General features: G+C 34.4%; 1 protein-coding gene across 1 annotated transcript in view; it reads left to right on the top strand.

Moving 5' to 3' along the window:
* Positions 1 to 20407, top strand: part of LOC146995008 (uncharacterized) — a 216132-nt gene extending 195725 nt beyond the window's left edge. The window contains exon 4 of the mRNA XM_085826078.1: positions 20111 to 20407. The gene's annotated coding sequence lies outside the window, so the exon portion shown is untranslated. The remainder of the gene's footprint in view (positions 1 to 20110) is intronic.
* The last annotated feature ends 4118 nt before the right edge of the window (positions 20408 to 24525 follow it).

Genomic DNA, 24525 nt, shown 5'->3' with positions numbered 1-24525 from the left:
CATTTATTATTGCCAATTAAATCATGCTTAATCCTTTCTGGAATTTTTTCGAGGAAATAAGTGTTTAAGTAATTTTTAATATAAATATTTTGAGATTTTATGTATTTTTGCCTTCTCGCGAAGTGAGAACTGAATTAATTGAATGAGAAGTACTCAATCGTCTGTGAAAAACTGTGTCTTTTTTGTTTCGTTTGCTTAATTTCTTTTATACATCATTCTAGCTTTATTATAGTATTTGTATAGAACAGCTTTATTATAGTATTTGTATAGAACATGTGGCAACGATTAGATAATTCTATTCTTTAAATGATATAAATTTTGTGCATTATGTGTTATAATATGAACGAAATATATACTGTTAAGTGAATCTACCGCCAGAGTGTCGCTATGATAAAAAAATACTAAAGTGAATTTTAAAGAATGCATTTATTCTATTGTGGTTTATGCGCTAACGGCGAAGTAGATTTAATTCAATCCAATAAGTTTAAATGAAATGCAAGAAAAAATGCGTATAATTTAATATTCCGTACAAGGAAGTCATGTGTTGTACACATCAGATTTTTTATGCATATTAAGGAATGATAATGTATTTTGTACTCGAAACGGATTTAACGTGATCTTTGAATAACAGCTGCAAACATTCTAGTGTGTTTTAACTAAAATCCCAAATTAGTGAAATTAGCAATGATCGTTGCTTTCAGAACTATGGAATTAATACCCTGAGGTAAAGAGTAAATCGTAAGTTGAATTAGAACTGGCTGCAGCTGCTAATCTAATTCCTGAAAAATAGTGAGAGGATGTTTAGATTGGTGATCCACCGTAAGTCGTTTCATATTTCCTTTATCATTTCATAGCTAGAATTATCATTACGTTTAAAAAGGTTAGATGACAAGTTAAAACAAAATTATTGGTAGAGCCTACTGTCAAATCATTGTGTATTTGAGAATCTCTCAGAAGCTACTGCTTTGTCTGAAAGTCCTGTTTCGAAGGACTTGTAGTCTTTTCCCATGGGAAGGAACAGTTATGATACAAGTGAGAATTCCATATCTTTATTATTCGCATCATAGTTTCCGTTTTAATTCAACTCACAGTTTCGATTTGCTGTTCATAATGGAAAGAATACTCGTGTTGGCTAATGCATTTGTTTTAACAATTTCATCACAGTTTGGCTTGAAAGTAAGTTTGCTGTCGATTCCCATTCCCCAATATATAGCTTGGGTGAAATGATTTAACTGTTGATAGTTAATCTAGTATTTACATTATTGTTAAGCTTAAATCTTTTGGAAAAGTTTGCACTTTAAAATATTAATTAAAAGTTTTGGAAGATTTCACCAGTATGTTCTGATATTAGTGGCATTTTGCGGTTTGCTAAAAAAACCGTCTGCTGGTTTATTGAAACCGTGGTTAATAAATACCTCATTTGCGCATAAAAATGATAATAAAATAGTTTTATTTATTTATTTATTGTTGATATAATTTTTTCATTGCTATTTACTGAAATAAAATCTTTCCTGTGAAAAAATTTAATGCACTCTATAAAATCATCAAGAGTTTGTTTGTATATATTAAGAGTATACTAATAGTGTTATATTAAGAGTAAGCCACAAAGACATGGATTTGGATAAATGGCCCATATAGATATTATTCTTCAGGTCTTAAAATAAGCCATAATGATATTGGTCATGGTCTAAACTATAAAGACATGGATCCGGATAGCTAATTTTTAAACAAATGTTGTCATTACCATATTTAAAATTTTAATAACGACTCACATTCATTGAGAAATAGTCATTCATGTGCAGGAAATTTAGTTACGCCATTACACGGCGAGCAGCAATTAAGAAAACAAAACTTGCAATTTAAAGCGTAATTAAATATATGATTATGATTGTTGCCATATTACGTATAAACGAATTGACAGCGGTAATTATATATATGCCGGTAAATATGAAGTAAAAAATAAATTTCTTCTACAGTCTTTTGGTTCTGTAATTAGCAGTCAAGAATGTCAGACGGATCCACAACATTTTGAAACGAAAAATTCAAGAATTTATAGACTATGCGAGGAACTTTTTAAAGAGGACCTATGATCTTTTCTGAAATTTTCAAAACAATACTAAATGTCCAGTTACTGATGGAAGAAAGAAAAAAAAGAAAAGGAAAAACAATACTCGAAATGACTATTAAATTCAGATTACTGCTTTTAGCTTTCTGTTAACATAAGAGAATACTCAACATGTATTCTCAATAACACGAATTCTAGTGATGACTTCGACAACTTTAACACGCCTAGGAAATCCGCTATATATGTTAAAACAGTACAAAACCAGAAATCGTTAAGTGTTACAAATTAACCATTCTAGGAGGTTAATTTGTAACACTTAACGATGATTCTGGTTAAACTAACTCGTTTTTAACTAGATTACTAAGAAAATCTTCCCAATAATAAAGTGTAAAATCAATCTTTCTCAACTACACGCCTCATCTTCGCTAAATTAATTTCAAGCTATGCCGAATTCCTTAAATTATTCGAACAAAATTAGTAAATACCACAAGGGCTTCACACATAATATTCATCAATCACATTCTGACTATGAGTTTATTATTAAATATTTTACCGATAACAGCAACGCATATTTCCTCGTAATGATAGATCAGAAAGATTGCTTTTAAAGGCACATCAGTTTCATATGCAACCGAAAACATTAAAATGGCCATCGCTTCTCACAAGTAAAATTTTAAATTGCGAGTAAAATTTTACATCTTAGCGAAATTTTTGAGTTAAATATTTCATAACTCAATTAAAATGTATCAAATTCAGTCATTAAATACTGTAAATATTGACATCATCTGTGAGACCAACGATTTATTCCAATTTACGAACCAGATGGAAACAGTCGAAACGAAGACTTCTTTTACTGTCAAAATTTAGGGCGATGTTTCGAGAATTGTTTGAAATTATGTATCGTTACATGTAAATTATTCAACAGCAATAAAATGCATAAGAACACTGGGAAGCCTAAGTACTGCAAATATCTAGGAAGCGTTTCTTGCACCTTTTTCAAGTGAGGACAAATGTTTTAATTTAAAATGTTTTGCGACGTAAAAGAAACCTTACTGTTTACTATAGTAGTTTCAAATGTCGGTAGTAGTTTTGAGATACCTATTCCCTTGTAGATTTAAATGCTTAAATTTTCAATTTTTTAGCATATGTTACTACCAGTATACATACATTGTAAAAATAAAATTAATGAACATTCATTTGATTTTATATTGGTGCTAAATAATAAAGCTAATAAAAGAAAATTTATATTTGCTTTTAGCAATTAAAGACTATTCGCTTCTGGATAATATTTATCTTATAAATCTAAAATTAAATAAATATTGGTACTCACATTCATGAGATAAGTGAGCCTGCCAATTCTTGCATAGCTGTCCTACATTTGAATGTATGCTGCTAAGAAGCACCACAGTCACAGTGCTTTAAATCTTTTACTGTTGTTATCACATAGAGTGTAATATACGCAGTTAATTTGAATTGTATTATTTGTCTGACCTGAAAATCTAGGAGGATTACATGGGCAAACATTAGAGGCTACTTGCCTGCGGACCAAAGATTGGGAAACGCTGGTCTGGGAGAACATGTAACGTCTTTTAAAGGCCATTTTAGTTTTAAAATACAAAGACCAATTAACGCTTTCAGTTTCTCCCTGGAACTAGCTTTCTGCAGTGTTTCTAAAGTTTCACCTTTTAAGGGAAGTTGGAACCCACAAATCTTCAAAAAATTGTGATTTCGGATTTTTGCATTTTCAAATTCTCTACACTTTTATCTTTCTAAAAATACCATTCTTTAATCTCTATGAAAATTAGAACTGTAAAAAAGTCTAGTTTTAATTTGTCATCTACTGCTTTGATCAATGAGGATTTTTACATAAAAACGCGTTTTTCTCCAAACGTGATTTTCTTATACTCGATGAACCTTTTCTCAGGAACTACTGCTCACAGGTATCTAAACTTTTTATGGCTTATTTATTAGGTTCCCTAATATTTACTGAAATGAGCTTTTTGTATTAAACTTAGAAAAAAAATTAATTTTTTTTTGTGTTAGAAAAGTGCTAAATTTTACTATGCCTAACAAAATATCCTGTAATTTACTCTAAAATTCAAAATGTTTCAAAAGCTCATTTCAGTATAATCAGATAGGTATACTTTAATTACAGAAAAAATTTCAAGCTTCTACAGCAGATTTTGAGAAAAGGTACATTGAAAATGGCCAATTTAACATTGTCGGTATAGGGTTTTCTGATACCTTAAGAAAAATATAAATACCACGAAATTCCTGAAGTTACCCCAGCATAAATAAACAACTACCACCTGCTATAAAGAAATTTTCCCAAATACTCTTAAGAAAATATATATTCCTGCATGGGTCACCTACAACATAAGCGATCTTGCTTTGAATTTCTGACCTGTTAAAAAATTTGAACATAATTTTTTTGGAGATTTAACTGTCAAAATTTTCACCCACCTATTGAACAACAATCGCATTCTATATGAAGACATTTGGGGAGAGGATGCCGGAATTTGATTATACACGCTTGTGACTTACACAGCTGTATAATTTCTCACCATCTTTAAATATTCAACCAGTTTACATTATTAACATATTACGAATACATATCTGCATCATTACTAAAACGAGATGACAAAATACGGAATTCGAAATTTCAAATTCAATTTCCTTTTATAACATATGAAAGAAATCTGATTATTTTATATAAACAATGAAGTATATGGATCATCATACACGTTGGTATTACAATTTGATTTTTGCAATCGATGTTAATCAAAATTCGATACGTTTTTTGAATAATTTAATACGTGAACTGTAATGAATCAAAAGCTGCAAAATGTGACTAAAATATAGGCAATTAAAATATGATAAAATGACCGTATAAATGGTAATTTTGCATTATATTTTATCGATCAAAAAATAAACATGCGTAATTTTGCGTTAGCAAAAGTTTTGAGAGACTCGAAATTTTTAACTAATGAATTTTAATGAAGTAACTTTACCTGTATCTTTGATGGTCTATTGATGAGTACCGTTAAAGAAGGACTGATAATTTAATGAATGTATTATAATAAATTTTAATTAATGTATAGTTAAATAATTGAAAGACGGAAAATTTTTAATAAATGAATCGTAATGAAGTATCATTAGGAATAGCTTCAATGAGCTGTTGGTAAGTACCTTTTGGAAGGGAACTGAAATACCTATTGTCATAATATAATGATAATACCAGATAACAAAATTGAATTGAAACAGAATTTGACGAGGTAACTGGAAATAATTTATACCGATATAATCTTTAGTTCAAGGAATTTCATTTGTTATGATGAATTTCATTTTTCTGTTTGTTTTCTTTTTCAATTGTTCATTTTGGAGAATGGCAGCAAGGAACTTGTTTATTTACGTACAAAATGGTGCCAATGCTGTTAAAAAGCAGTATGCGTTCTCTTGTTATAGGAAATAAAATCTCTGAAAATTTAGCAAAGGGACAACCTATTAAAGGGTAGTTAAAACATTTGAGAGACCGGATATATTTTGCATAAAGAAGGTGCAGGTAGACAGCGAGGAAAATGTTTCAGTTATTCGAGATGGGTTGGTGCTAATTCCAGTAACTCTATTCGACGCGCTAGTTTGGAAGCAAAAATTCCAAGGTCTACTGTCAATAAAGTTGTTTATAAATGGTTGAAACTGACTGTGTATAAATTGCAGATTTGTCAGCAAAGCAAACATAATGATTAAGTCGATTATAAGAAAATTTCTGCAGGCAAACGTTTTTTCCAACAGGAAGAGACCTGTTATTGGGTACACATGTTCTCGATTTCCTTGATGAAACATTCCCAGATGGTAGGATTAGTAAAGGTGAACAATTTAATAGGTTCTCCGAACGTAACACTACTTGACTTCTTTTCCTGGATCAACCCGATATCTGAAGATGAGATTTTATGTTGCAGAGATTAGCAGCATCGAAGAATTAAAGAATCGAATCACCCCAGAAACATCTACTGTGACTTCGCAAATGCTTAATAAAGTCTCGAAGGAGATCGAAAACAGACATTATATTCTCCGAACAACTAATGGTGCTCATGTTGAAGTGCATTAATATAAAACTCTTTAAAGTGCTAAATAAAATTCAGACACTCTTTTTTTCTTATATCTTATTCTATATTATTTAAAATATATCTTTACCTAATAAATAAATTATGGACACCATGTACTTAATAAATGAACTGTAATAGGTTTTATAATATAACTATAGTTTGATGAATTTTACTGTCAGCTGAACTGACTAAGTTTTATACTTTGGTAGCTTATTGAATGGTTGGGAAGATAAAAGGGAACGCGAGAAAATTAATCGGGTAAAACGTTCTATTGAAGTGGCTAAATATCTGTTTCATAATTCATGGACGGATCAAAGAATGCATATACATGCCTTTTACATTAGAAAATCCGATTTTAAAGGATTTTAAATATGACAATTAGACCTCTCACTGCGTGCTCTTTTTATCAAAATACGTGCAAAAATTGCGCATTTTTTATTACATATTTCAAATCTACATATATTTTAGAGTTAAAATATACAAAAGTTTTTTGTAAAAGAGTTTTTTTTCAATATAGAATTAGGTCATAGAAAAAGGTTGTCTGAATACTGAAATTGAAAAATAATGATATAAAAGGAAAATTTTGAAAATTAATATTGTTTAAATTGTGATTTATTTTATAAAATACAAAGGTGAAATATATATACTAATGAAAATATTTGAATAATGTAATATTTTGCATATCAATTTTGCACCAGTGTCGAACGTTTTCAATAGAAACTGAATTCTCAGATTCATCACTCTCTGCAGAGGGATCCGAGAAATTCTCACCACTATCGCTATACCTATCTACAATATACACTCTTGTCCATAAATTAAGGATAATTCGGAGTCACGCGGAAATCGAACTCTAAAATAAATATATCACCTGTAAAATCACTACACACATCTTCAAGAATCATATGCAAATTTCAGGAAGTAACCAGATGACACCGATGGTACGTCACAATGACGAGAGCGTAAGAGAGTGATATATAAGGAATACAGGCAAAGAAGTAAAATTGTTCGCAGCGCTTTATAAGCATTTCAGAGCAATAACCGAATAGTTATGAACAAAGGACGCATTTGGATAATTTTTTACGTGGTAGAATTATCGGCCGTCTGGAATGTGGACGTACCCAACTGGAACTATCAGACCAACTTCGAATTGCCCAGAGTGTCATCTCCAGGCTTTGGCAACGATTCCAAGATGATGATAATGTGAGTGGACGTTACAGTACAGGTCGCTCCAGAGTTACAACACCGAATGAGGACCGGTATTTGACAATTACTGCCAAAAGAAACAGGCGGAGCACAGCCTCAGACCTGTCTCGTCAGCTCTCTTCAGCCACTGGTACGACAATTTCAAGGGACCGTGTACAGACGCTTAGGTAAGATTGATCTATATGCTCGTAATGCTCGTAGAGCTGTCAGATGCGTTCCACTTACTGCAAGTCACTGTCGCCTGCGGTTAGCCTGGAGTAGAGAAAATGCATTGTGGACACCGCAACAGTGAGCTTGTGTGATGTTTTCCGACGAGTCTAGGTTTAGCTTGCAGTCTGATTCTCGTCGGACTTTCATATGGAGAGCTTCAGGTACCCGTTACCGCCAAGAAAACATCATTGAACGACACCGTTACGGTGGTGCAGGAGTGCTCGTTTGGGGTGGAATTATTCTGGGTTCCAGAACTGACCTGCATGTTCAAATTGCAACCTTGACAAGCCAAATCTATCGGGACGTCAATCTGGAATAACATGTACGTTTGTTTCGGGGCGCCATGGGCGCACAATTTCTGTCTATGGATGACAACGCCCGTTCTCACCGTGCAAACATCGTAAGCGAATGCCTTCAATCGGAGGATATCACCCGTATGGACTGGCCAGCATTCTCACCGGACTTGAATCCAGTAGAGCACATGTGGGACATGCTTGGCCGACGAGTTGCAGCCCGTCAACCTCCTCCTATATGTCTTTTGGAACTTCGAAGAGCATTGCTTCTTGAGTGGTGTAATATCCCCCAAGATCAGATCGATAATTTGATACTCAGCATGCCTAGGCGTTGTACGGACTATATTGCATCGTCTGGGAGACATACAATGGATTAACAATCATACCGACCATCTAATATTGGTTTTTTGTAATTTGCTCCAGGGAGAAAAAATCGCTAATTTTTTTAATAATATCAAATATAGCATCTGTTTTTGCTCTTTACCTTTTGTTTAATAAACAAGCTTTACAAATAAGTCAAATTTGTTTTGCTTCTAACTCTTCCTTTGCCTGATTTTGCATTATCTTTAATTTATGGACATGAGTGTACTTAAAATCAGAATCAGAACTACAATCTGTGTCGGAAATATCGTCAGGATTATAGGTTGTATCACTCGCGAAACGCTTCCTGCGAGACATCTTTGAGCTCTGAAGAGCGCGCGCAAAATGCTGCATTACGCATTTTTGTATATTTGGCAGAAATGGGGACAACTAACGTCATCTGTTTGCCCACATCTAAATAAACAATTAAACATCACAGAAAAGCCAAAAAGAAACCTCGGACAGTGAAAGAGAGGGTTGCACAATTAAGTAGACGGCAAAAATTCATCCCCGCGGAAATCACCGGGTTGCGCAAATTTTGCTACTTCTACGTTGCCCATGGAAGTCGTGGGATACGCAGCGAGAGGGTTAAAGCGCAAATTAAATGTCACTGAGAACTAATTTTATGCAGCCTTACTGTCAAAAGTGATGTCACAACACCAAAGCTCATCTTCTGTAATGTGAAAAATCAATGGATGTGAAGTTTCTTCTCTCTTAAATGTTTAGTAGGAAGAGAAAAATCAGCGCTCGTTCACCGCTTTTAAACAAATATTGAATTTTATTTAGAGATATAAAATAAGCAATAAGTGCAAATACAATTTGAGAAAATGCATTTGACTATATTATACACAAAATATAATTTCTAAGTTTTCGTATAAATATAAATGTTACTGTGAAACACCGAAATCTGGAGAATGTCGACTTTCACCGGTGAATGTCAACATTCACATAGTCGCTTGGTGTATGTCCGAAATATTTTCCAAATATTCTTATTTCTGACTTACAGCGGTCAATGTCGACATTCACCATGTAATAATGGTGAATGTTTGTAGGGTTTATATTTATTTTAACTAACATTTATTTTAAGTTTAAACTATCTTTCCTGTCAAGCCTTACTTTCCCCTGGAACTGCCAATGCCAGAATATGTAAATTTTAGTAGAACGCGCAAGGATTCAAATTATCAGCGGAAGTATTCTGATTTAAATAGAGAGGAAACAAGTTCGGTGTGTGATATTCTTACTTAGCGAGCGCGGAGGTAGATAGCGAGAATTTGAAGGACCCCGCGTTTCGGCCTATGTGCTTGGCGGGAAGTAGTGGTAATTGTTCCAGTGAGCTTCAAGTCTGCTGAATTAGCAGCGGTATTGTAAAACGCGGTGAGTTAGTTATATTAGAGAGCCTCGTAGTTAGAATCTTGTCTTTAGTTTCTTTTCAGGTTATTATTTTTATTTGACTGCCGAGTTGGCTGTAAGCGTCAAGAGCACGCAATTGTAATTTATTACGTTGAATAAAAAGGGACTTAAACCCTTTACAAGACTCTGTGTGTTATACTGTTTTCACAGTCACCCCTTGGTTGCGTGCAAGTTGGAGGCGCGCAACGTTATATGTTAAACACAAACACATAAGAATATTATATTTTCTTCTCCGTAATTCAGTCGCGAAAAACGCTTTTAAAACTTAAAATAAGAACTTAAGAACATAAGAACTTAAAACACACAGTACATTCAAAATGAGAAAGGAAAATGGTAGAAGTTAAAAACTTACTAAATTATGTGATTCGATTCTTATTTATTGCAACAACGCAAAATGTTATGAAACTTTGAATTGCACAAGAGGCCCTGGATTTTACATCTGCATTTATTTGTGGAACACTTCCTTTTGCAGTGTCAGCGTGTACATATACTCCTCTCTTTTCGACCTACAGCAGAGCATATCTGTGATTGTCGACATACACCGGTGAAGGTCCGAATGTACAAGAATGTAATTCAATATTCGATCTTTCACCGACGTATTTGGTGAATGTCGACACTCTCCCAGTTCGGTCTTTCACGGTAATATAAATATTTAAATGGTCCTCTATTTTAAGGGGGCTCATACACCTTAAACCCCTTGACACCCTTCAAATATGTGACTGTTGCAAGAATTGGGATATTTTATTCATTTTAAAATCAATTACTTCCAACTTTTTACAGATTACTACATAATATAGCTGCTTTAGAAACTAGTAACCAGAAAGTTTCTGTTGCCAGTAATATTTTTGTAATTTAATCCGCTTTGTGACAAAATTTTTCGTCACGTTTCCACCTTGCGCGCACGATATTTTAAAACTGGCTAATGGTACATACTTGAAATTGGATGGAATTCTTTATATGGGCCCTATCTTTTAACTGAACGAAAAATCTGATGAATATTTTAATATTAAAAATTTTATGTACGAAAACATTACAGATTTTTTTAATAAAACATATTTTATAAACTCGACGCCAAACAAAATTAAAATTTAACATGAAATTCTTAGAATTTTTGGTTCACAGTAGTTTCCAAAGGTTATAAAAGTATATATTGAATATGGAATTAAATTATGCAACAGAATGTTTTAAACTGTGCGCGCAAGGTGGAAACGTGACGAAATATTTTGTCACAAAGCGGAATAAATTATAAAAATATTTGTGGCAACACAAATTTTCTGATTAATATTTCAGAAAGCAGCTATATTAGGTAGTCAGTTGTAAAACGTTGGAAGTCATTGCTTTTCAAATAAATAAGTTATCCCAATTCTTGCAACAGTCACATATTCGAAGATCTTATGGTTTTTAAGGTGTATGAGTCCTCTTAAAACTATGCTTACCAACCATTTACTTTTCTTTCTTATAGTCGAAAATATTCTATATTCGAGTTCGTATAAGAGAAATTAACTGTATTGAAACTTTTGTTATCACACGCATTTTACTACATAAGAGAAATTTACTGACTCTTGTTATCACACGCATTTTAATGTTGTAAAATTAGAAGAATTATAAATTGCGAAGCAACGAACAATGTGTTACACAATGTAATAATTATTCTGGATTTAATTGTAATTTAATGTCAAGCTATAATGTATATATATATATATATTTAATGTTAAGATATATATTAATTTAGAACGCCAGATTTGCTTTCGTTAATATAATTGAAAGTAAAAGAAAAGCTTAAGTGAGAAATGATGCCAATAGAAAATAAATTAGTCTCAATATTAAAGAATCAGAATTCTAAACGTGAAAGAGAAAAATGAACGTTTACTTTAAAAAGAAGCACTAGCGAAATTGATTACGCGGAAATGATCTACTCCCCAATATATTAAAATGCATTTTGTAAAAAAAGTTGAATTGATATGATGGAACGTATTCAGAAAAATGAGGATTATTCGTCACCTTAATACCTGTTTTGACAGTTATTATTAAAATTCAAGTTTTCCACATTAAGCTTAAGGGAAGTGAACTGCATGCAAATTTATGAGTATTACAGTTTTCTAAAGTTGATTTCTTTTCTTTATGGATTACTTTCGTTTATCATGTTATCATGTAATGCTTTAGATGTATTTAAATTGTCATTTTAACTTCCTATTTTGGAGACTAATTTTAAAATTTAAAATTACTACTTTAGAATACATAGCCATGGATTAATTTGGACCTTGTTCACGTCTGATACCCATATTAACATAAATAGTTTTTGGGGCGGAAACATTGCTATGGAGGATAAATGGAGGATAAAGTTATTTATCCTCCATAAGCATTTATGCAACCAGTAAAGCATGCACCTATTTTCGTTATGTTTAGAATGGGATGAAAATAGCAAAGTAAGGTCTGCAGAGTCATTAGGTAATTTCGAAGCAGGAGACATGAAACGTGAGCAATGCATTTTCTGGGACTCGAACCCGGACTTCTCGAATACAAGCCGAGTGCGCTACCGTTACACGACCAAGACATGCTGGAAAGAGGATGAAAAAATCTTATAGGTCAAAACAGTATATGTAGTATCAAAAAATGTAAAGAATGAAGATAATAATAACTGTAAAACATATCAGAATTCCATCTTCTCTAAATTTTAATTTTAATAACTATTCTTTGCATAATAATACTCTTCTTCTCTAATTTTGGTTACTTCTAGACATCCTTTTCCAATCAGCCATGTTAAAATGTATGCTAATTTAAAAGGCTTTTAAAACTGCAGCTTGCTTCTAGATATAAAACTGTAAAACGTAACAGCAAAAATTGCCGTTCTGTGCGCTCTTCTCCCGAGATTATGATCAGAATACTATCAGTATTCCTTGCATCTAATACTCATCTATCTCATGTTTCCTATTACACAAACAACATTTTAGAATACTCGCCAATTTAAATTTCATAATCAGGTATAAATTCATCAACGCACCTTTTCGTTGGTCGTTAGTTTTTGCTTGAGAAGTGTTTACTCGCAGCACCACAGCTTGGCTTTTTCCTTTGGCATTGACGGCATACACCACCACCACAAAATTTGTGGCTGGCGGTAAATCTCGAGCCAAGAAGAAAGGTATATCAGCTGTTTGGTTGCCTCGTAGCCTATGCAGCACTGTATCATGAACCTCCATGACGAAATGCTGCCGCAAACCCCCATTTGCTCCTTCCATGCATTCGAGACGAAAGGAATGTTGGGTGATGTTCATGATTGTGCAGTTTTGAACCGGATCTGGTGGACCTAAGAAAGAGAGAGAAAACAATAAATTACTGCAGTAATGTGAGTTAAAACTAAGTTCTTAATAATTAAATTGTAATTAAAAATAAAAAGTAAGGAGACTGTTAAGTTCGCTTAATTTTACAAGAAATCAGTAAAATACTTCTTATCTTTTGATTTAGACACCCATCGAGATTGGAAATGACATTGTTAAAAAGTTGTTTAAAACGTTTCAACCTAATTAATGGCTATATCGGTGGATTTCTTAAAAGAATCGCTGTTCGTAACATTCTCCAAAGTTATCCAGCTGAATGCGTATTACACACTGATGACAATCTGTCTGTCATCTTGGATTTTTTTCATGTTCTGAAATCTTGATTTTGAAGAAAAGCCAGCAATCAGTTTCTGCTGTTGTTGCCAGGTCCATATTACATGGAAGAATGGTTGCCAGAGTCTACTCCAAAGAGAGGTTGGACTTTTATTTTCCACCCCAAATTTGATGGAGAGCACCCCTCGATGGGGTGGTCCGGGGGTCTAGCACACCTCTCCCCTTCCACCAAACCACACGATAGGACATTCGGCTCGCCGCATAGTTAGAATGCTCCCATGCTGCACGGACACTATACATTTATAAACACTCATGTCTTCTTCGGGATTCGAACCCGGGATTCTCGGTACCGCAGTAGGCTCCTCTAACCACTATACCGTCTGTGCGACTTTGTTGGGGAAAATAGAGTGAGGCTTGAATTCCGGAGATTCAATTGGATAGGATTATTGTGCTTGCGAGTGTAGCAATTAGAATATGCATCTTTGCTATCTGCAATTACACTCATGTCCATAAATTAAGGATAATGCAAAATCAGGCAAAGGAAGAGTTAGAAGCAAAACAAATTTGACTTATTTGTAAAGCTTATTTATTAAACAAAAGGTAAAGAGCAAAAAAAGATGCTATATGTTTGATATTATTAAAAAAATTAGCGATTTTTTCTCCCTGGAGCAATATACAAAAAAAAAAAAAAAAAAAAAAAAAAAAAAAAAAAACTATTTACAAAAAAAATATTACATGGTTGGTATGATTGTTAATCCATTGTATGTCTCCCAGACGATGCAATACAGTCCGTACAACGCCTAGGCATGCTGAGTATCAAATTATCGATCTCATCTTGGGGAATATTACACCACTCAAAGAGTAATGCTCTCCGAAGTTCCGGTAGACATAAAGGAGGAGGTTGATGGGCTGCAGCTCGTCGGCCAAGCATGTCCCACACGTGCTCTACTGGATTCAAGTCCGGTGAGAATTCTGGCCAGTCCATACGGGTGATATCCTCCGATTGAAGGCATTCGCTTACGATGTTTGCACGGTGAGAACGGGCGTTGTCATCCATAAACACAAATTGTGCGCCCATGGCGCCCGAAACAGACGTGCATGCATGGTCCACAATGCATGTTCTCTATTCCAGGCTAACCGCAGGCGACAGTGAGTTGTCGTAAGTGGAAAGCATCTGACAGGTCTACGAGCATATAGACCAATCTGCCCTAAGCGTCTGTACACGGTCTGCCTTGAAATTGTCGTACCAGTGGCTGAAGAGAGCTGACGAGACAGGTCTGAGGCTGTGCTCCGCCTGTTTCTTTTGGCAGTAACTGCCAAATACCGGTCCTCATTCGGCGTTGTAACTCTGGGGCGACCTGTGCTGTAACGTCTACTCACATTACCATCATCTTGGAATCGTTGCCAAAGCCTGGAGATGACACTCTGGGCAATTTTAAGTTCGTCTGATACTTCCAGTTGGGTACGCCAGACTGCCTATAATTCCAGACTGCCTATAATTCTACCACGTAAAAAATCATCCTAATGCGTCCTTTGTGTCATAACTATTCGGTTATTGCACTGAAATGCTTATAAAGCGCCTACGAACAATTTTACTTCTTTGCCTGTATTCCTTATATATCACACTCTTACACTCTCGTCACTGTGACGTACCATCGGTGTCATCTGCATTTCCTGAATCATATGCATTTCCTGAAATTTGCATATGATTCTTGAAGATGTGTGTAGTGATTTTACAGATGATATATTTATTTTAGAGTTCGATTTCCGCGTGACTCCAAATTATCCTTAATTTATGGACATGAGTGTATTTTAAAATGCACTGAATGATTTAATTTTCAAAAGAAAAAGAAGTAGCCAGGTTTCCAAGTTAATTTGTTAAGATTAAACGTAAATTACACCTTTCCTCCGGAATAATGTGAATTACAATTAACTTGTATTTGGATATTATTCAATGCTATTTTCTTCCAAATAAAGATATAGTTATTCAAAATAGAATTTTGTGGTAGTAGGTGATAGCTATCTCATTAATTTCTTTAAAGGGTACTAATCTTCTGTTTTGAGGACCGTAAAAAAATTTCAGCGAAAATGTATGCGAAAAGCGCCAAATCTAGCAAAAGCGCCCATTTAACAGCGCGCCAAATCTAGCGTACGCGCTGATTTCAGAGTGCGTAAGTTTATATAGTTCTATATTGCTTAAAACGCCATTGAAATACTAGTTTCATTTTTAAAATCCTGTGGATTTAAAAATTTGGGAATTGCCCATGACGAAAAGTCTGCAATAGAATTTTGGGTAAAGTGCAGAATTACCCAATGCTTGGCGCGTTTTTAAGTATTGCACATACTCGGTATCCATGTACACATTGACCTATTTTAACTTAAAATGTAAAAGAAAATTGACAAAAATCCAATTGTTTTTACCCGTGTAAGAAACGACAAACAAATAAGTGGGCGATTCTGCAATTTACCGAGAATTCTTTCAAAGAAAAGGTATCATTCATTATAGAAAATGATAGTTGAACAACCAACGAGATGAAATTATGCTTTAGCGATAACTCGGTAGCGAAATAGCGATGCAGGCATCCATTCAGTTATGTTTAACAATTTTTATAAAAATTATAATAATGATCTGAAATAGTTATTTACTCTTATGCTTCCATTCAGTCATGTCTAGCCTTTTTTATATAAATTATAATAATAAAAAAGTATTATATGAAATTAACCTTTCATCTAAATTAAAACATCAATCTTAGTTATTTACTATTGTACTTCCTTTTTTGCATTAGGGTTGCCGCAATTATTTTTGGCAGCACTGGCATCAACGATAGTTTGGCAACTTTTTGCGGCCTTCAAAACCGAATAGTACCCTTTAAAATGTTTTTGGAAATTTTGATTGGTGATATGGAGTTATTTGCATCTTTCTTAAACTTTAAAAAAATATTTTCTCTTAATTTGTAATACTTATTTTACGATTTCATTTTATATGTTGTGTAGAATCATTAGGTTATTTTGAAGCAGGAATGCATGAAAAATGAGCAATGCCTAAACCGAGACTCGAACCTGGACCTCTGGAATAAGCGCGCCGAGTGTGCTTCCGTTACACCACAAAAGCATGCAGAAAGGAGGGAGAAAAAACCCTATAATTTAAAGGAAAAGATAATAACCTGAAATTATGATTTTGGTGAAGGGAGAAGAAAGAAACAATTTAAGATAAAACAAGAAGTATTTTCGAGAATAAATGGGTATGAACTGGACAAGAGGCTTTAATTCGTATTTCCTTTTAGTTAGGCCACTATGATCATTTCTGATTCATTGTTCGATGATTTATATAATTCTACTTCACTGTGTTCAAAGCTATTAGTTTCATGCATTAGTTGGCATGTTAAAGAAGGCAATCAAGCGTTTTAGAAATAAAGCCAAATTCAAATTCAGAGTACAGAAAAAGAGCAAAAGAAAGAAATTACTAATTTTTTAACAAATATTAGAAATTAACAACTTGCTATTCAATTATTACAAGAAAATTACATGCATATAATCTCATGACAGACAAGAAGTCGCGTGACAGTAGACTGATTAAACATGGTAAAGCTCTAGGGAGCTATCTGCCTAACAGAATGGATATATTCGTTAATGAATTTCTTAAGGGAAACTAGCTCTTGTTTACATTCTACAAAGAGAAAACTTAACAGTTTTAATCATTTTAAGCAGGGATAAACGACTAGGGACATTTTGGCTTTAGCATCTTTGACAGTTGGTGGACCATGTTGGAGGTGAGTTGATAAATTTGCGAAACGTCAACATTTACATTCGGGTATTAAATCACGGTGGCAGCAGAAGCTCGTTGCTTAGACTTTGTTTATTTGCATAAATAATCATTTGCATGAAAATGATAACAAACGTGTTCCCGTTAAATTGTTCTCCACTAAAGTATTCTTCTTTAAGGGAATAACTGTCAAATATATGTCCACAGTTAACTATTTATAAACCGTCGCATGCAAACAATTCTTATTAAAGTTATATTTTATTGTTCGTTATTATAGAGTGCAGATTTCCTAATTGAATGTTAGTGCAGGTAACACTGGTAGGAGGTACGACGTCGTCTGATTGAATAACAGAGTTTGGATGTTTCCACAGTTTTACAACAGAACAAATGGTGGTTTGTTTGCGAGTGTTGTGTTATTGTGACTTATCCTACCTATCTGATACTAACATCAGAAACAGCCCACGACAATCATCTTGGCAAGGAGCGCAAGGTGGCGCCTGTCGTTGGCAAGAGCCTTGAGCACCGTACCGTCGTTGGCAAGAGCCTTGAGCACCGTACCGTCATTGGCAAGAGCCTTGAGCACCGTACCGTCGTTGGCAAGAGCCTTGAGCACCGTCGTTGGCAAGAGCCTTGAGCACCGTACCGTCGTTGGCAAGAGCATTGAGCACCGTCGTTGGCAACAGCCTTGAGTATGTTGGCAAGAGCCTTGAGCACCGTCGTTGGCAAGAGCCTTGAGCACCGTCGTTGGCAAGAGCCTTGAGCACCGTCATAGTACGACTTTGCTCATTTTCGACCCAGTTTTGATGGAGGATAGGTCTCCAGGAGGATAGGTCTGAGGGCCTTCTACCCTTCTTCCCTACCACAACCTCTCAAGAGGACTTCCGGCTTGCCACATATTTAGAATGACTCCATGCCTCACAGAAACTATACATTTATAAACATCCAGGCCTTCTCCGGGATTCGAACCCGGGCCCTTCGGTAGGACAGTCAGAGCCAATAACCACTATCCCGTTAGGCAGCTTGGCTATGAATCGTTTTGATAACGTCTTCTAGACAACTGAACTACAGCACTGAGCTTTAGCATATTTATTAACATTCTAGGAAAAGCTTAAGAATCACAAAAAGCATTACTTATAATACCAACGATGAATTAATATTCTAGTATTATTACTATAATAATACTAATATAATTATTTAACATTCTAATTATTTAACATTTATTAACATTCTAGGAAAAGCTTAAGAATCACAAAAAGCATTATTGATAACACCAACGATAAATTAATATTCTAGTATTATTAACATAATAATACTAATATAATTCAAGCATTGAGTTAGCCATTCAAAGCTAAGTATAGTTAATTATACCCATTTTCGAAGATTGAATTCTTGACACCAGAGAGTCTCTTTAGTCGAGCGTTTCAGAGTCTTCGATATAATTTCTATCAGTCTGTCGTTTCACAGATTGAATTTCTCATGCTATTTTAGGGTGTCCGCCGATAACATCGCGGCAAAAACATTGCGGACGAAAACGTCGCGGAGAAAACAACGCAAGGAGAAAACGTCGTGCTGTAAAACATTGTGGGAGAAAACATCGCAAAGAGAGAAAACATCGCAGTTCTAAGACATCGTGGTACAAAACAATCATCGTCGAAAATAAAGCGGTTCAAAAACTTCGCAGTTTAAAAACATCGTCGTCGAAAATATCGTGGTAAAAAATAAAGTATCTACAAATGATCGCATGACGATAACATCGCAGACATTCTTTTTTCGGGTTTTAATAATTGGAAATGGATATTCCCATAATGATTTGTGAGCACAAGATGTAAAGAAGGATAATTTTTACTTTCACATTTTTTAAATAACTAATAAATTTATGCTGAAAACGTAAGAAGGAAATTTAAGCATTAATAATTAAATGCAACTTATACTTTTCATGAAAAATTACCAGTAAAAGCAATACAAAAATTATTTAATGGCCTTTGTTAGTTAACTATGTCGGTTTAGAATTCCATTAAGTGCTATAAGTTGCATTAATTTTCTATGCTTAAGTTTCCTTCTTATTTTCTCAGCAAATTTATTAGTTAATAAAAAAATATGAAAGTAAAAATTATCCTTCTTTCCATCTTGCGCTCACAAATCATTATGGGAATATCCATTTACAGTTATTAAAGAATGTCTGCGAAAAGCATGTCTGAAAAAAGCATATCAGCGATGTTATCGTCATGCGATGATTTGCAGATACTTTATTTTTTACCACGATATTTTCGACGACGATGTTTTTAAACTGCGAAGTTTTTGAACCGCTTTATTTTCGACGACGATGTTTTGTACCACGATGTTTTAGGACTGCGATGTTTTCTCGTTGCGATGTTTTCTCCCACGATGTTTTGTAGCACGACGTTTTCGCCTTGCGTTGTTTTCTCTGCGACGTTTTCGTCCGCGATGTTTTTGCCGCGATATTTTCGGTTGTAACCTATTTTAGAATTTCTTTTATATTGATCTCAGATTTATTGTGATTGCAGTAAACACATTACTGGAAAATGTTATTAGTTCTGCTATTAGTGTCAGAGCATATCATCTCATACCTTTTGACAACTCGACTGTCTAGTGTCGGCCTTCAGACTGAAGCTATGTTGGTTGCTTGGTGAGTGTTTGGTGAGCTGAGTTGTTTGGTGAGTGCGCATGAAATTTCGTATCTATTCATAATGTCATTAGCAGTCATTTCTTCTTAGGAAGTCCCCAACCAAGAAATCCTTTTAGTAGTAGGTAACCTAGTGTTTTCCATGATAAATAACCTAACTAGATCCATTTTCAAAGCTGCTATTAATTTTATTATTAATACTTTGCAACGGAAGAGGCAGTTAATTTGAATTGGCGTCTTCATAAATGCTTTTTACCCCTTCCATTAGCTTAAAACAAAACGTTTTTTAAACAAACCTGATCTTACTTACAGTTTTTGGAACAAATGTTTAAAAAGCAACTTTATTAAACAAAACTCCCAAGAATTCTTTTTTCTTAATCCTCTTATAGTGATTTCTTCAGTTCCAGAAACTTTTTACTTTAATGATGCCTTTTATATTACCTTTCAGCTGCCGTCAGGTTTTCCTTTTCATGAGGAAAGAGCTGCAAATCTTAAATGTGTCAACCACTTAGGAAAATGACCGCAAGTTACACTGAAGCTCTAAAGATCGAAGATGCCACGCCATCTGTAATGGCACATTTACTCAGAAGCTAAAACAAGAGTAATGAGCAGATATCCTGGAACTGTTAAGAGAAATGCGATAGCGGATACCTTAATTACGTCATCAGGATCCATATAAAGATACTTCTTCTAAGCACTAGAATCTGTCAGACTTGCAACTTGGACTAGAATTCTTTCAAGAGAAAGAGATGTATAATCTTCAGTGAAACGGTTATCTATGATTACTAAATTTTTAAAAATAAATGGATTAGAATAGAGAATTTGTTTGTCCGTTATTATTTATTTGATTACACCAAACACAACGACTATCCGCTTAATAAAAGGGATGCTATTCTGAAGGTTGTTTTAGAATACAGAAGTTCAGCTTATTGCTTATTTTTATAGAATAACTCACTTATAATGAGAACGGTTTGAACGAGAAAATCGAAAACATTTATTGGTAAAATGTTAAGTCTATGTGAGCATAATTCGCTTTCAACGAGCAAACCCAGTAATATTTTTTTTATTCACAAAATTTCTGTTGACTTCCGCCTCTCCAACTCAGCTGGTCCTTTCTTGGAAAAAATTATTTAACATTTCGAAGGTCAACCGAAAATTAGTGATGAGTCATAATGTAAGGATCCTAAGTTTTACTAACGTTTATTTTATTTTAAAACTGTACTATCACTTCTTATTTTCTACTTCCAACCAGATTAAATGCTTTAATTTGTTTATGCAAATTGTCTTGCTAACGCACAAGTACTTAAGTTGTGGCCTTTTGCCAAGAGAGAGAGAGAAGGAGATTTAGGAAGCAAGCCGCTTGCTACTGCAGTTTTACGAGTTTTCACTCGGATGCTGGTTGCCTTTAAGGCCAGAGGTTTAGCCCTCTTGATATTTGCAAACGTATTGTAGTTTCAGCAGCTCGGCGTACTACAACGTACCCCTTCTAAATAAAGGCCAGTCTTAGTGTTAGGCATTTGTATACTAATTCAAAGTTAGCTTTTAGTTAGAGTTTTAGTTAGTAGTTTTATATTCTTACGTTCATACCACAAGTGGTTGGTCTCTGTATCCCGAAGTTCGGGAATACCTGTAAGGTATTGAAAATAAAGTGTTTCGTATACCCTTCCTGCTTGTGTTGTCTACTTCCCACATTCTTGAACATGGCTTGAGTAAGCTCCTTGTTCCTATTCAGGACCATTCATGTTTCCAAAGCAAATCAAGAGAAACACAAGTCCTGACATTAAATCCTGCGAACACGTACAGCGATTTTTTTTATCTTGGAAAGTAATCAGAGTTGAGTTTAACCACAGGGATCTGCAAGAGTTATGTAGCCTATGGACCAGAGATTCATCAGAAGTTTTTAAATCAAACTTGCGTAAGCACTTGATTTTGATGTTTCTCAATAGACGAAAAAAAAAATAGGAACAATTTGAAATTTTAATATGTACGTATTCGAAGCAATACGTTTAATGAACGATGCATGGGAAAACGTTACATGAACATGCATTACCAGTTGCTTCCGTAAAGCTGGATTGAACATTTCTCAAGAGTAGCAAATTACTGCGGAAGAAGCACAAGATGTAGGGAACGTCTTTGAAAATTTAGAAATGAGTAGAGAAGAATTTCAAAATTATGTATCTGTAAAGTCCAACATCACTTCTGAGATATCTGCTCTTGAGGATACTGTTGTTGAAATTCAAGCTAAATATCAGGTGAGAAAAATGATGAAAGCGAAGATGTTAATCAGGAATGTGAAGAATGGGTGACGCTGTAGTCACTCGAATACAGGTGATATTCGAGTGACGGTAAAAATTATGATTATGTCACGTCATCCGTAACTTCACCCGCCCCAACATACTCAATGGCTTTTGAGAGCGCAGAAAAATTTCAAATATTTTTAGGAGCCAGGATGCAAATTATGAAATATTTTTCGAAGTCAGGGGTGCAAATTACGATGATTTTTCGGGTCTTCAATCTTCTTCGAAGAACAAAATAAAAAAAAGAGCCAATGAGGGTGTTCAAAGCAAATTAATCAACTTGTTTTGTACTGTAGAGAAATACAAAAATAAAATAAAGTGTATACGTGAATATGAATTTTTTTGTTTCTTTCACAAAACCATTTTTTACGACCACCGGGTTATAATGGGAAAATATCACTGTCCCTGCACGCTCATTATAAGCGAGTTCGACTGTATTCATCATCGATAGGCAGAAGTAGTGAAATATGCTTAAGAAAAGTAGGAAAGATAAAACCATTTAAATGTAAATCATGAGATAGGATGCAAACGTGGAGGCTATGACTAGAATATTACAAAGATAGGCTATTCGCAGTTACGTTACATTTACCTATGGCACTAACATTGTACTTTCGGCTAAAGTATTTAATTTCCTTCTGAAATGCATTGACAATTTGACTACCGCGTCACCGTTGTGATGACTTCGTGGTTTAATAAGGCACCATTTAGCAAGACGAAACAAACATTTATTAAATATATAATTCAAAGCATAATATAATAGTTACTCAGAGCAGTACGTCGCTCCTACCGCATAGTACAATCTACTACCTTCCTCTTCCGAGGCTAACATGCAACTCTTAATAAATACATTAACCCTTCTCGAAGAAGAGCTACCTGCGCCAAGCATGCTCTGTTGATCGCCAAACAGTCGCCAGATATCACACCCCCGTCGTAAGATTGTTGTTGATATTATTTACAAATCAATCAGCAATCTGGAAACTAAAATCTAGCAACTGTTTGCGATCAACGTGAAAAAGAAAAAAAAAACTACATATACTTTTATACATTCTCTCCTAATTTTCAAATCTCAATTACTATAGACATACCTCAATTTACTACATAAACATAGATAACACATTTTTATATATAAACATAGATAAATCATTTTTAACTTCACTTGTTCCGAACCTTATTATTATTGTAACAATTTATCAATTCTTAATTCAAAGAAACCAAGTTGATATTTTCTTTTATAAACATGTTAAAATATACCCTAGTATTATTCCAATGATGACAGTAAAATTATTAAGTTTCTTATATATATATAAAATTATATTCTTAACATTCCTTTTAATTAATGATGCTGCAGCATGATTTAAATCCTTGGGAGACAAATATCTAAATTTACCACTTACCTCAAATATTTGTTATCCAATAATTTCTCTATCTATTTCAAATTACATAAACATCTTATTTGCACAAAATTGTAAAATGATTATGAAAAGCAAAGAAAACTATCTAATTATTAACTATACAAAATGTTCGTGAAGATGAACAGTAAATTAATTTTCAAAGTTCACAAGTGGGAAGTCTGGATAATGCATCCGCGTTTGACAGTTTTTTTCCAGGGCAATGTTCTATTTCGAGATTATATTTCTGCAAAGCTATGGCCCATCGTTGTAATTTGGACGATTGCGGAGCATTTCTCACTATAAAGGCTAGAGGATTATGATCAGTCACAATTTTCACCGATGAACCGAATATCCAAGGTTCAAACTTCTTCAATGCCCATACTATAGCATAAGCTTCACGCTCTATAGTCGGCCAGCTCTGTTGAGGTTTCGATAATTTCTTGCTCGCGTAGCAGATGGGAAATTGCTTCTCTCCCCTTTGCTGTGACAAACATGCACCTATTCCGATTTGGGATGCATCAGAATGAATGACAAACGGATCCTGCAGTGTTGGGGTGATCAGCTCCGTTGACATGGCTAATCGTTCCTTCAGTTGTTGAAATGTTGACTCATGAATTTCTTTCCATTCGAGTATTTCCGGTTGTTTATTTTTCGTGAGTTCTGTGAGTGGGTAGGCGATCTCTGCATACCCTGGGATATAATCGCGATAATAATTACATAGTCCTAACAGACTTTTAAGATCTCTTTTCGTTTTCGGCGTTTCCAGCTTCTTGATTGCCTCTATTTTCTCGGGATCTGGTTGATGTTTTCCTGATCCAATGATGTGTCCTAAATATTTAATTTGAGGTTTTGCAAACGAACATTTCTTCGAATTGATAGTAAATCCAAGTGATTCTAATTTGGTAAAAACTTTATCCAGATGTTGGAGATGAGTGTCGAAATCCGTGGAAAATATAGCTATGTCATCAATATAGGCTCTTGAAAATTGTTGAAATTCTTTCAGCGCGTTATTCATTACTCTCTGAAAAGTTGCTGCTGCGTTCCTTAATCCAAAGGGTAGCACTTTAAACTGATATTGACCTCGATGAGTTTTGAAGGATGTGTACTCTTTACTTTGTTCCTCCATGGGAATTGCCCAATATCCTTTCAGCAAATCTAAAGTTGTTATGACGTTG

This window comes from Stegodyphus dumicola, chromosome 10, assembly GCF_044657685.1.
Source record: "Stegodyphus dumicola isolate Sdum_Otavi_A_Nest chromosome 10, ASM4465768v1".
NCBI classification, from domain to species: Eukaryota; Metazoa; Arthropoda; class Arachnida; order Araneae; family Eresidae; genus Stegodyphus; species Stegodyphus dumicola.
This window is presented reverse-complemented; position numbering and strand designations above follow the sequence as displayed.